Below are 13,257 nucleotides of genomic sequence, written 5' to 3' on the forward strand. Positions count from 1 at the left end.
CCTGAATATAAGGGGAACTATGGGAGGCACCGACTTGGACACGGAAAGTATGGAGCAACAGGAAACTCTGGATAAAAATCTAAAAATTGGGAGTGGGCCCGGGAGACCGCACTCATACAATGTGGCAACAATATGTCGCCGCCAAGTTGTGTCATATGCTTTACGTAAATCAAAAAAGACACAGGGCTGTTCAGATGGCAGATGCAAGGGACACAAGATTATGAGTGGTAGAGTGACCCTGGCGGAAGCCACCCTGACATGGGGCCAGTAGGCCACGTGACTCCAGGACCCAGCCCAACCACCAACACACCGTACATTCCAGCAACTTACAAAGAACATTGATGAGGCTGATGGGCTGGTAGCTATCCACCTCAAGCGGGTTTTGACCAAGTTTGAGCACCCGAATGATGGTGCGCTCACGCCATTGCAATGGAAAGACGCCATAGCAGCAGATCTGGCTGAAGATGAATAGGGGATGTTGCTTGTAGTCAGACAAGAGATGTTTAATCATCTGACTGTGGATCCGATCTGGCTCAGGAACTGTGTCGGGGCAATGCGCAAGGGCACTGAGGAGCTCCCATACTGTAAATGTGGCATTATAGGGTTCACTGTGATGTGTAGTGAACAAGAGGACTTTCCTTTCTATCAGCTGTTTGAGGGTGCGAAAGGCTGGGGGATAGTTCTCCGACGCAGAGGCTTCAGCATAGCGCTCAGCAAAATGTTCAGCAAAGTGTTTGGCAATCACGTTTGCGTCATTAGATAACACGCCACTGATGTTAATGCCAGGGACACATGATGGGGTCTGGTATCCAAAAAAACTTCTGACCTTCGTCCAGACTTGAGAACGTGATGTATGGCACCCAATGGTCGACACATACCTCTCCCAACAATCCTGTTTCCGCCATTTCATAAGCTGGCGAACACAGGCACGGAGCCACTTACATGCTATTAGGTGCTCTAGGGAAGGGTGTCGCTGTAGAGCTCGCCGACGCTCTATATTTGCCTCAGTGACTTCCGGCGACCACCAAGGGACTGTCTTTCGCCAGGAGAACCCTGAAGAACGAGGGATCACATTTTCCACCACAGAAACTATCATTGTAGTGACCTGCTCAACGACAACATCGAGGGCACCACGTGGGGCAGATTCAGTGGTGACAGCAGAGGTGAAGGCTTCCGAGTCTGCCTTGTTTAAAGCCCATCTGGGTAGGCATCCATGGGCATGACAGGAAGATGTGGAAGTGGTCACTACCATACAGGTCATCATGTGCTCTCCAGTGGATAGATGGAAGAAGGCCAGTACTGCAAACCGAGAGATCAATGGCCGAATATGTGCCACGTGCCACACTGAAATTTGTGGGGCACCTGTATTTAAGAGGCAGAGGTCGAAATGCGACAGTAAAGTTTCAACTTCCCCACCTTGGCCAGTAAGCATGGCACCACCCCACAACTGGTGATGCATGTTAAAATCGCCCAAAAGTAGGAAAGGTTCAAGGAGTTGGTCGATCAGTGCAGCCAATACATTTAGGGGTACTACATCATCTGGAGGACGAAATACACTGCAGACAGTTATTTCCTGCATCGTCCTTATCCTGACAGCCACAGCTTCGAGAGGGGTTTGAAGGAGCACAGGTTCACTACATACTGAGTTTAGGACATAGACGCAAACTCCGCCTGACACACGATTATAGTCACTATGGTTACTGTAATATCGCTTATAGCCACGGAGGGCAGGGGTCTGCATTGCTGGGAACCATGTTTCCTGGACGGCAATGCAGAAAGCAGGTGTAAAGCTTAACAGTTGCCATAGCTCAACCAGGTGGCAGAAAAAACCGCCGCAATTCCACTGGATGATTACGTGATCATGAGACTAGGAAGGCATGAAACACTCAATGAGGCAGTCTATGCCTCAGGGCACCTGCTGCTACCAATGAGAACCTGTGCGATCGACATCCATTGTGTCTGAAGGCCTAGTGAGATCTAGGTCCTCAGTGGATGTCAAAATCTTCACCTCATCCTCAGACACAGAGCTTGTAGGTAGTGGTGGTGTGGGTGCCACTGAAGTGCCTTGGTTCTTGGGGGTCTTTCTCTTTTTAGGTTTCTCTTACTGCTTCTTAGGTTTGTCCAGCTGGGAGGGCTTCACTGATTCAGTCTCAGGGACTGAGGAGGACCGTGAAGCCCTATGACCAGCAACCTGTGGTTGCTTCAGCCATTGGCAGTTGTCAGCTTTGCCACTGGTAGGAACCTGGCAGGGGAGTGACCCAAGAGACCCCTTCCTGGCGAGAGGAGCAAAAGAAGACTTACGCTTCTACAGTTGAGAAGTGAGGACTAACATCCCCAATGGTTGGGGGGTGTTGCTCCTGAAGTAGGTTGTGCAGGAGCAACAGGGAGGGAAGCGCCCCCCACCATCAAGGGCGCAGGTGGAGTCTGATCACTCTGAGAGCCAACCGTACGTAGCAGAATGAAGGATGGTAGGACCGTTGTCGTAGCGGTGGCGTAGGTTGACATCAATGCACAGGATGTAGCCTCTCATATTTTCTCTTAGCCTCAGTGTGAGTCGGTTGTATTCAATTATTTTTCTTTCTTTCTGGAGAATCCTGCAGTCTGGAGAGCAAGGCAAATGGTGCTCTCTGCAGTTGACACAGACAGCAGCAGGGCACAGGGAGTATTGGGATTTGAAGGATGTCCACAATGCCGACAGGTGACACTGAAAGTACAGTGGGAAGATGTATGGCCAAACCCCCAGCACTTGAGCATCGTATCGCGGAGGCTTTACGTCACAGTGGTAGACCATCATCTTGACCTTCTCGGGTAATGTGTCACCCTCGAAGGCCAAGATGAAGGTACCAGTGGACGCGCTGGACGAAAAGGACACCTCTCCGCTCTAAATTGGTGCGCAGCTCAATATCAGACTTCAAAATAAGGTCCCTGTGAAATATGATACTCTGGACCATATCTAAGCTCTTATGGGGTGTGACAGAAACAGAAACATCCCCCAGCTTGTCACAGGCGAGTAGTGCTCGTGTCTGGACAGAGGATGCTGTTTTGATCAAGAACAACACTGACTGCATTTTGGACAATCCCTCCGCCTCCCCAAACTTGTCCTCTAAATTCCCCACAAAAAAAACTGAGGTTTCATTGACAAGTAAGATTCCCCATCAATTCTCGTACATACGAGGTACCGGGCTGAATAAGCTTCGCTGCCATCCTTAGCCTGATGTTTCTCTCATGGTGCGGCCGGGAGGGGGGTTTGTGGTCGTATTTCTTTGCACTGAAGTTAGACCTTGATCACTTAGAGACTGCTGGTATTTGACCACCAGCAAGTGATAACATACTACACTTCAAGGCGTGTCATCCACCCTGATGCCACCCACTCCTACCAGAGGCCCTCCCCACGGGCACCACCCAGCCGCAGCAAGGGCCACCTGGCTGAGAGTCCTGATGCCCCAGGGTGACAGGCATCTACTCCTTGACACACCTGGGGAGATAATGGCGCAGGCATCAGCAGAGCGATCCCTGTGTGGTCTGGGAGCTACAAACAATGGGGTACGTGGGGGCCACACCAGAACAGACTGGCTACTGTGCTGGATATAAGGCACAAACAGGTTAAGAAGTCCATTATCGTTGACAGAAAGCGATACTGCACAGACGATGGAGGAAAACGCACCCAGGATGGAGGAAAACGCACCAGCAGCTGGAGAATGAGTGGAACTGCAGATCCATGTCGACGAAGGATGCAAGAAGTCTCAGTGCATGATGGACACTGTGCATCATGTAAGGCGCCCTTGCGCAATTGGCTTGCTCTTCGGGAAAATTTTGAAAAATGGAGGGCAAATCCTACAGGGGGCCATCACAATAAGGCCGAAATGTGAGAGACTCCTTTTAGTCACCTCTTACGACACACAGGAATACCTAGGGCCTATTCTAACCCCTGGACCCACAGGGGGGGGGGGGGGGGGGGTCATGGTAAGTGGCTATTGAAATAGAGAAATCGTCGAACAAATGTTGGCTGAAGAACCTGGGACAGAAGCCAACTGGCAATACGTAAACAAGTGGTCACCAAAGCCTCAATGGTTTCCTGAAAGTTGTTCATCACTTCACATGGTGGTGATGTGTGTATTTCCAAAATTTTTGTGGCCATTTATGTTTTCTTAATACATGCACTTTTTTCCTCCATTTTCTCCCTGTGCTTATTACACTGATTTTCTATGCTGCCCTTCAATTCCGCAAGTGAAGCAGTAGTTGTAACTTTTTTAAAGTGTAAGTCATACAATAGAAACTCCAGGTTCGAGTGGCCGAAAGCTTAACTTATGTTTAAGTGACTTTTAGTAGTGCTTGTCTGCAACTTATCGTATCTTTAAAGTAAGGTGCAATCTACCTGTTGATTTTTATTTGCATTTCCCCATACACAAATAACCAGCCCAGTCATCATTTGCTTATTCTGCAGTAACACATTTTTGTCTTTTGTAGCGTATGTACTAATCACTTTTCTATTTCCTTCCATTCTGTTCTGCTCAATAACATGGACCAGTTTTGTCACTCTTGAGCTTTTTTTTTTCTTTATTCATTGTGTTTTACATAACCATTAACACCTTGCACAAATTTCTCATCAGCTTTATGAATCTTATTTGCAATCCAGCATTGTCCAAACACAGTGAGAGAGCCCTTTATTATCTCAACACTTCACACAAATCTACTATATTATTTTTTACCAGACCACCAGTCACTAATTTAATTTCATGAACATATCTGGAATTTTAATTAGAGGATAGGTTGTCTGGAGAGATCAGCAACCTTAGTGCTTAAAAAAAAACTAAACTCCTCCCGAACAGGTCATGAAGGCCCAACAGTAATTATGGTACCGACCAGCCACCATGTCATCCTCAGCCCATAGGCGTCACTGGATGCAGATATGGAGGGGCATGAGGTCAGCACACCGTTCTCCCGGCCGTATGTCAATTTCCAAGACCGGAGCCACTACTTCTCAATCAAGTAGCTCCTCTGTTTGTCTCACAAGAGCAGAGTGCACCCCGCTTGCCAACAGTGCTCAGCAGACCAGATGGCCACCCATCCAAGTGCTAACCCAGCTCGACAGTGCTTAATTTCAGTGATCTAACTGGAACTGGTGTTACCACTGTGACAAGGCCGTTGGCGCCTCAGTGCTTAAAAACAGTTTATTTTCTATAACTGTTGCATTCAGTCATGGAGTAGAACAGGTAGTCATATTACACACACTAATATTTATTACCCCCCCATGAGCCATTAGCCATGGACCTTGCCGTTGGGGGGGGGGGGGGGGGGGGGGGGGTGAGGCTTGCGTGCCTCAACGATACAGATAGCCGTACCGTAGGTGCAACCACAAGGGAGGGGTATCTGTTGAGAGGCCAGACAAACGTGTGGTTCTGAGGAGGGGCAGCAGCCTTTTCAGTAGTTGCAGGGGCAACAGTCTCGATGATTGACTGATCTGGGCTTGTAACACTAACCACAATGGCCTTGCTGTTCTGGTACTGCGAACGGCTGAAAGCAAGGGGGAACTACAGCCGTAATTTTTCCCGAGGGCATGCAGCTTTACTGTATGATTAAATGATGTTGGCGTCTTCTTGGGTAAAATAATTCGGAGGTAAAATAGTCCCCCATTCAGTTCTCCGGGCGGGGACTACTCAAGAGGACGTCGTTATCAGGAGAAAGAATACTGGCATTCTACGGATCGGAGCATGGAATGTCAGATCCCTTAATCAGGCAGGTAGGTTAGAAAATTTGAAAAGGGAAATGGATAGGTTAAAGATAGATATAGTGAGGATTAGTGAAGTTTGGTGGAAGGAGAAACAAGACTTCTGGTCAGGTGAATACACGGTTATAAACACAAAATCAAATAGGGGTAATGCAGGAGTAGGTTTAATAATGAATAAAAAAATAGTAGTACGGGTAAGCTACTAAAAACAGCATAGTGAACGCATTATTGTGGCCAAGATAGACACGAAGCCCACGCCTACTACAGTAGTACAAGTTTATATGCCAACTAGCTCTGCAGATGATGAAGAAATTGATGAAATGTATGAGGAGATAAAAGAAATTATTCAGGTAGTGAAGGGAGACGAAAGTTTAACAGTCATGGATGACTGGAATTCGAGAATAGGAAAAGGGAGAGAAGGAAACATAGTAGCTGAATATGGATTGGGGCCAAGAAATGAAAGAGGAAGCCGCCTGGTAGAATTTTGCACAGAGCATAACTTAACCATGGCTAACACTTGGTTCAAGAATCATGAAAGAAGGTTGTATACATGGAAGAACCCTGGAGATACTAGACGGTATCAGATAGATTGTATAATGGTAAGACAGAGATTTAGGAACCAGGTTCTAAATTGTAAGACATTTCCAGGGGCAGATGTGGACTCTGACCACAATCTATTGGTTATGAACTGTAGATTAAAACTGAAGAAACTGCAAAAAGATGGGAATTTAAGGAGATGGGACCTGGATAAACTGAAAGAACCAGAGGTTGTACAGAGTTTCAGGGAGAGCATAAGGGAACAACTGACAGGAATGGGGGAAAGAAATACAGTAGAAGAAGAATTGAGTAGCTTTGAGGGATGAAGTAGTGAAGGCAGCAGAGGATCAAGTAGGTAAAAAGACGAAGGCTAATAGAAATCCATGGGTGACAGACGAAATATTGAATTTAATTGATGAAAGGCGCAAATATAAAAATGCAGTAAATGAGGCAGGCAAAAAGGAATACAAACGTCTCAAAAATGAGATCGACAGGAAGTGCAAAATGGCTAAGCAGGCATGGCTGGAGGACAAATTTAGGGATGTAGAGGCTTATCTCACTAGGGTAAGATAGATACTGCCTACAGGAAAATTTAAGAGACCTTTGGAGAAAAGAGAACCACTTGTATGAATATCAAGAGCTCAGATGGAAACCCAGTTCTAAGCAAAGAAGGGAAAGCAGAAAGGTGGAAGGAGTATATAGAGCAGGCTGTTCCAGCTCGTTGGCTCCGTAGTGAGCCGCGGAGCGCTCCCTGCTCCAGGGAGCCGTGTCGCTCGCTGTGACCAGTCAAGTGGGCCGGCACGCCGGCACGTGGCATGGCTGGCTGAGGCAGGCGGCAAGACAAGCGTTTTGATGTGCCAGCTGCGTCTTACAAGATCGACAACCTCATACTCTTAGCTGCTAAGACGTGGTGACGTGCTACACCAGGAAATACCATGTTCAGGAAATAAATAAGAAACAACTGTTTTATAAGAAATTGCATACTAAATTTATTGAGCCTCTGTAGCTTGACATTTTCTTTTCATTACAAGATCGGAAATATCAGGCGTCAAACTGTTCGCAGCGTTAATGCGGAGGATGGCCTTCATTGTTGCATCCTGAAGAAACGATCGTTCCTTACTTTTTACTCTTTTCATTGCTGAGAAAAGCTGCTCACAACAATACATAGATCCAAACATGCACATGATCTGAGCGCCATTGTTGTGAAGCTTGGGAAATGTTTTTTGCTCTAATGAAAGATACCATCGTGACACATCCAACGTGTTGTAGTACCTCTCTTTCAACAAAGTTGAATTTTGCAAATCAGTAATCTCCAATTGAAGTGACAGTGACAAGTCATCGGGGGAAACTGGAAAAGGAGTGCTGAACACCTTGAGTTCCATTTCCAAACTAGTGACGTCTCGGAATCGTGTTTCAAACGACGTGGTGAGCTGCTTTAATTTTGCTTGGTAATCGCCGAAATTAGTACCTTCAGGTAGTTTTAAAGAAGCAAGGCGATTGAAGAACGTTAAATGTCCGTAACTCATCTGCCTGTCAAATAAACGTAACATTTCCATGAACGCTTTGATCTGGTCGTGCATGGTAACGATTAGCTGCCCTTTGCCCTGCAGTGACAGATTTAAATTATTCAGATGCATAGTTATGTCAGCTAGGAACGCCAGGCCTGATATCCATTTTATAACTTTCAGGCAACGCATTTCTTCAAAATGGTTCAAATGGCTCTGAGCACTATGGGACTTAGCTTCTGTGGTCATCAGTCCGCTAGAACTTAGAACTACTTAAACCTAACTAACCTAAGGACATCACACACATCCATGCCCGAGGCAGGATTCGAACCTGCGACCATAGCAGTCGCGCGGTTCCGGACTGAGCGCCTTAACCGCAAGACCACCGCGGCCGGCGCATTTCTTCCCCTTTCATTTCGAGAAAAAGGGATATTTCCTCAAGAATGGCAAAGAAAACATCAAGAACTTTTCCCCGACTCAGCCAACGAACTGTACTGTGGTAAGGTATATCCCCATACTCCGCTTCCATATCTTTCAGGAATCCTTTGAATTGGCGATGATTCATACCGTGACGCCGCAAAAAATTCACAAATTTCATTACGCAACCTAGCTCTACTGTTTCAGCGCACAGTGCCTCTTGGCGAATAAAACAATGAAGAGTCAAAATATCTTTCCCGAATCCGCCCCCGAGTTTATTTTTCAAACGAGAAGCAAAACCTTGGTGACGCCCGATCATTTGTGGTGCACCCTCCATCGCTACAGAATGGAGCTTATCCCACGGCAAATTCATATTGTCCACTGATTCACAAACAGCTTCAAAAACGTCACGTCCTGTTGCGGTGTAATCGAGTGGTACCACATCCAAGAGTTCTTCAGTTACTTGCAGCTCCATGTCGACGCCACGAACAAAGACTGCAAGCTGAGCACAGTCCGATATGTCAGTGCTTTCGTCAAGCGCTAGCAAATATGCAACAAAGTTCTCCGCCTTTTTCCAGAGCTGTGTGTCTAAATCCGCTGTCATGTCCAGTATTCGACGAGACATTGTTTGCTTCGAGAGGCAAACCCCTTCAATTGCCTGCACCTCCCTTGGAAACAAACATTCTGCAACTGCTACCATGCACGATTTTACGAGTGGTCCCACCGAAAACGGCTTGCCACTTGTCGCAATGATGTGAGCGACCCTGTAGCTTGCTCGATTTGCAGATTCAGTAGTGTTTTCTCGGCTCTCATTCACCCTAAAATTGTAAACACATTACAGAACACGAACTATGTTGCATGTTTTGATACCCTCCGTATTACGAAACCGTTTTTGAACTTACGTCTCCTGGTATGTCGTTCTTAAGCCTGGCTACCAGTTCTCTGCGTGCAACGCTTTCTACCCGATCGTAGTGCGCTGCGTGAAGACGGGTATTATGTTGTTGTATATTGTACCTCTTCGCAGAATTAAATACTTTATGACATACAAGACATTGCGGACGACCATCCCTCTCAATGAATAGAAAGGTATCCTCCAATAGAGGTACAGGGCTCCCGCAGCTAGTCATAGCTGTCATTGAACACGGATTATTGCGTCAGTTGCGGCTGCATGCGGCCAGGGGGCAGTGAGTTCGCTTTCCCCCTCCACGCGGGCACCGAGCTGCCGCAGTGAGCGCTCCGGAGCGCTCCGGCTCCCTGGAGCTCGGTTGGAAGTCTGATATAGAGTGTCTATACAAGGGCGATGTACTTGAGGACAATATTATGGAAATGGAAGAGGATGTAGATGAAGATGAAATGGGAGATTTGATACTGCGTGAAGAGTTTGACAGAGCGCTGAAAGACCTGAGTCGAAACAAGGCCCCCGGAGTAGATAACATTCCATTAGAACTACTGACGGCCTTGGGAGAGCCAGTCCTCACAAAACTCTACCATCTGGTGAGCAAGATGTGAGAGACAGGTGAAATACCCTCAGACTTCAAGAAGAATACAATAATTACAATCCCAAAGAAAGCAGGTGTTGACAGATGTGAAAATTACCAAACTATCAGTTTAATAAGTCACAGCTGCAAAATACTAACGCGAATTCTTTACAGACAAATGGAAAAACTGATAGAAGCCAACCCTGGGGAAGATCAGTTTGGATTCCGTAGAAATGTTGGAATACGTGAAGCATTACTGACCCTACGACTTATCTTAGGAGAAAGATTAAGGAAAGGCATACCTACGTTTCTAGCATTTGTAGACTTAGAGAAAGCTTTTGACAATGTTGATTGGAATACTCTTTTTCAAATTCTGAAGGTGGCAGGGGTAAAATACAGGGAGCGAAAGGCTATTTACAATTTGTACAGAAACGAGATGGCAGTTACAAGAGTTGAGGGGTATGAAAGGGAAGCAGTTGTTGGGAAGGGAGTGAGACAGGGTTGTAGCCTATCCCCAATGTTATTCAATCTGTATATTGAACAAGCAATAAAGGAAACAATAGAAAAGTTCGGAGTATGTATTATAATCCATGGAGAAGAAATAAAAACTTTGAGGTTCGTCGATGACATTGTAATTCTGTCAGAGACAGCAAAGGACTTGGAAGAGCAGTTGAACGGAATGGAAAGTGTCTTGAAAGGAGGATATAAGATGAACATCAACAAAAGCAAAACGAGGATAATGGAATGTAGTCGAATTAAGTCGGGTGATGCTGAGGGAATTAGATTAGGAAATGAGACACTTAAAGTAGTAAAGGAGTTTTGCTATTTAGGGAGCAAAATAACTGATGATGGTTGAAGTAGAGAGGATAAAAAATGTAGACTGGCAATGGCAAGGAAAGCGTTTCTGAAGAAGAAAAATTTGTTAACATCGAGTATAGACTTAAATGTCAGGAAGTCATTTCTGAAAGTATTTGTATGGAGTGTAGCCATGTATGGAAGTGAAACGTGGACGATAAATAGTTTAGACAAGAAGAGAATAGAAGCTTTCGAAATGTGGTGCTACAGAAGAATGCTGAAGATTAGATGGGTAGATCACGTAACTAATGAGGAGGTATTGAATAGAATTGGGGAGAAGAGGAGCTTGTCGCACAATTTGACTAGAAGAAGGGATCGGTTGGTAGGACGGACATGTTCTGAGGCATCAAGGGATCACAAATTTAGTATTGGAGGGCAGCGTGGAGGGTAAAAATCGTAGAGGGAGACCAAGAGATGAATACACTAAGCAGATTCAGAAGGATGTAGGATGCAGTAGGTACTGGGAGATGAAGAAGCTTGCACAGGATAGAGTAGCATGGAGAGTTGCATCAAACCAGTCTCAGGACTGAAGACAACGACGACGACAACGACGACGACGACGACGACGACACAACAACAACAACAACAACAACATTTATTAAAAGAAAAACAGCATACACCATTAAAGCAGAGAAACTATCTATACTTTTTAAAAGAACAAAAGCTTCTTGACTTTTTGAGTAACGGCAATGTCGAAGATAATCCAGTCACAAAAATGAAATAATAAAAGAAGCTGTTGTCCGTTAGTTTAAACCTCAACACCCTCCCCCCCAAAAAAGTAAACTCTAATCATGCGTATTATTCCACAGTAGTCTCATTTCATAACATTTTCTAATGATGATTTTCATGACTATTCTGATTCACTGGCTTTGTCAAGAAGTTAGCTTAATTTTTTATCTCTCAAAATGTATTGAATGTCACCTGTTCCAGCTACTACTAATTGCCACATGAAACTGAGTTTTTGTGCCAGTACGTTTTGTTCTTGATTTATCTACCTAATTCTTGAAAGACTGAATTTCATGATTCAATGCAGCTGTCCATTCAGCTGCCTCATCAGAAATAAATGCTTTGTGATAGGGTAACATTTCAACATTGTCCCTTCATAGCGCAACTTTTGCACTTCTTCCATATAATCTTTCCCTTTGGAACAAAATGTCATTGGATGGTAGTCAAATCTATTTTTTTCTTCATTACATTCTTTCTTGGCCTGCATTGATTACATAAAATTTGAGCATGTTCGAAATGGTTCTGATTACCTTTATTTAATAAAGGCTTTTTTTTCTAAATTTTCCTCCTTATCTGGGAAACCATAAAATTCCACTTCAGTGCTTGAATTTTCTATTTCACTTCAGATTTGATCTTCAGTACTTGGAAATAATAATGTTCCTTCATTGTACAATTCAGCAAGGTCCTTCTGTTCTCTATTTTCTGTCTACCACTTGCCATACAAAAATTCTGTGAATATACAGTCCATAGATTCCATAACCTGTTTCATTTTTGGCATAGAGATCTTGTTTCTGCTGCCATATAGTGTATCCAACAAGAATGCCTTTTTTCACCTTTGAGAGTAATTTAGACCAATGGCTTTGTAATGGTATGTGAATGAAAACTTTGCATCCTGTCACACGTAAATGTCATTCACTATGCTTTCTACCTGCTCACAACTAATAAGGTCTTTTTTCATTATATGGATATTTATAACAATGTCTTTTACGTATACCACAGAATATATTAGCTCAGTCTAAGGCACTCTGGTACATTGCTTCCTAGCAAATTAATGTTCTAAAGAGGTGTTCAGTTACAGAATTACACTGTGGTGTAGAAGTCATCATTACTCCACACCTCCAGTGTTAATGTGTTGTCTTCACAAAGTGGTAATGTACTACATGGAAGAGTTTGAGGGCATTTGATAGAATGGAGTTGCCAAGGAAGTCGATATACTAATCCAAGTACATCAACTACTAATCCAAGTACATCAACTACTAATCCAAGTACATCAACTACTAATCCATGTACATCAATTTAATCTACAGCTTTTGTGTTCCAGAGAACAGTTTGTTATTTCCCTGTATTCATCTCACTTTAAAATTTTCTTCTACTTTTGCAACTTTGCACTTGTTTAGCTCCTGTGAAAATTATTTCCTCCAAAATTTTGTTACTATGAACTATGTCTCAGACTGCTTTCTTGTATACCAACGGTTATTGTTGGTAATAATAACAAAAAAACCTGTGATTATTAACATTGGCCAATTATGATGACTAATGTTCCCACATCAAGTCACAATATGTCAGTGTTCAGATAGGATGGGAGAACTACCAATACCTAAGCAGTAAATAGACTCTCCAACCAAAATCTCCTACTGGAATGAAATCTTTCTCTGCACTACATCATTCAAAAGAAATGAGCATTCCATTCCCCATAATCAATTTCTCCCACATTTAACTCCCCTGGTATCTGAATCCCACAGTATCCATACTTTAAGAAAGTTTTCTGCATTTGTCTGTTGGAAAATAATTTCCTTCAGTCCAAAACAAGCTGAATGTTATTTACAGTTTTTCCTTCAGATATTACACTGCATATTTGTTATGGTGAGTAAAATGTATTTACATATCTTTATTGGCATGTGATGCTTTCTTGGACTTATCACAGTCAAGAAACATGAAAAAAACATAGCACTATTCATCCCCTTAAATGGACAGTGTGTGCATATTATATTACATACAGAAAATAATGTCA

At 44.1% G+C, this 13,257-nt stretch overlaps 1 protein-coding gene across 1 annotated transcript in view; it reads right to left on the reverse strand.

Annotated features, from left to right (window-relative positions):
- The window catches only part of LOC126474913 (phosphatidylinositide phosphatase SAC2), a 373,240-nt gene that overhangs the window by 258,464 nt on the left and 101,519 nt on the right, over nucleotides 1-13,257 (reverse strand). The gene's annotated exons all lie outside the window — the stretch shown is intronic.

Source organism: Schistocerca serialis, chromosome 4, assembly GCF_023864345.2.
Source record: "Schistocerca serialis cubense isolate TAMUIC-IGC-003099 chromosome 4, iqSchSeri2.2, whole genome shotgun sequence".
NCBI classification, from domain to species: Eukaryota; Metazoa; Arthropoda; class Insecta; order Orthoptera; family Acrididae; genus Schistocerca; species Schistocerca serialis.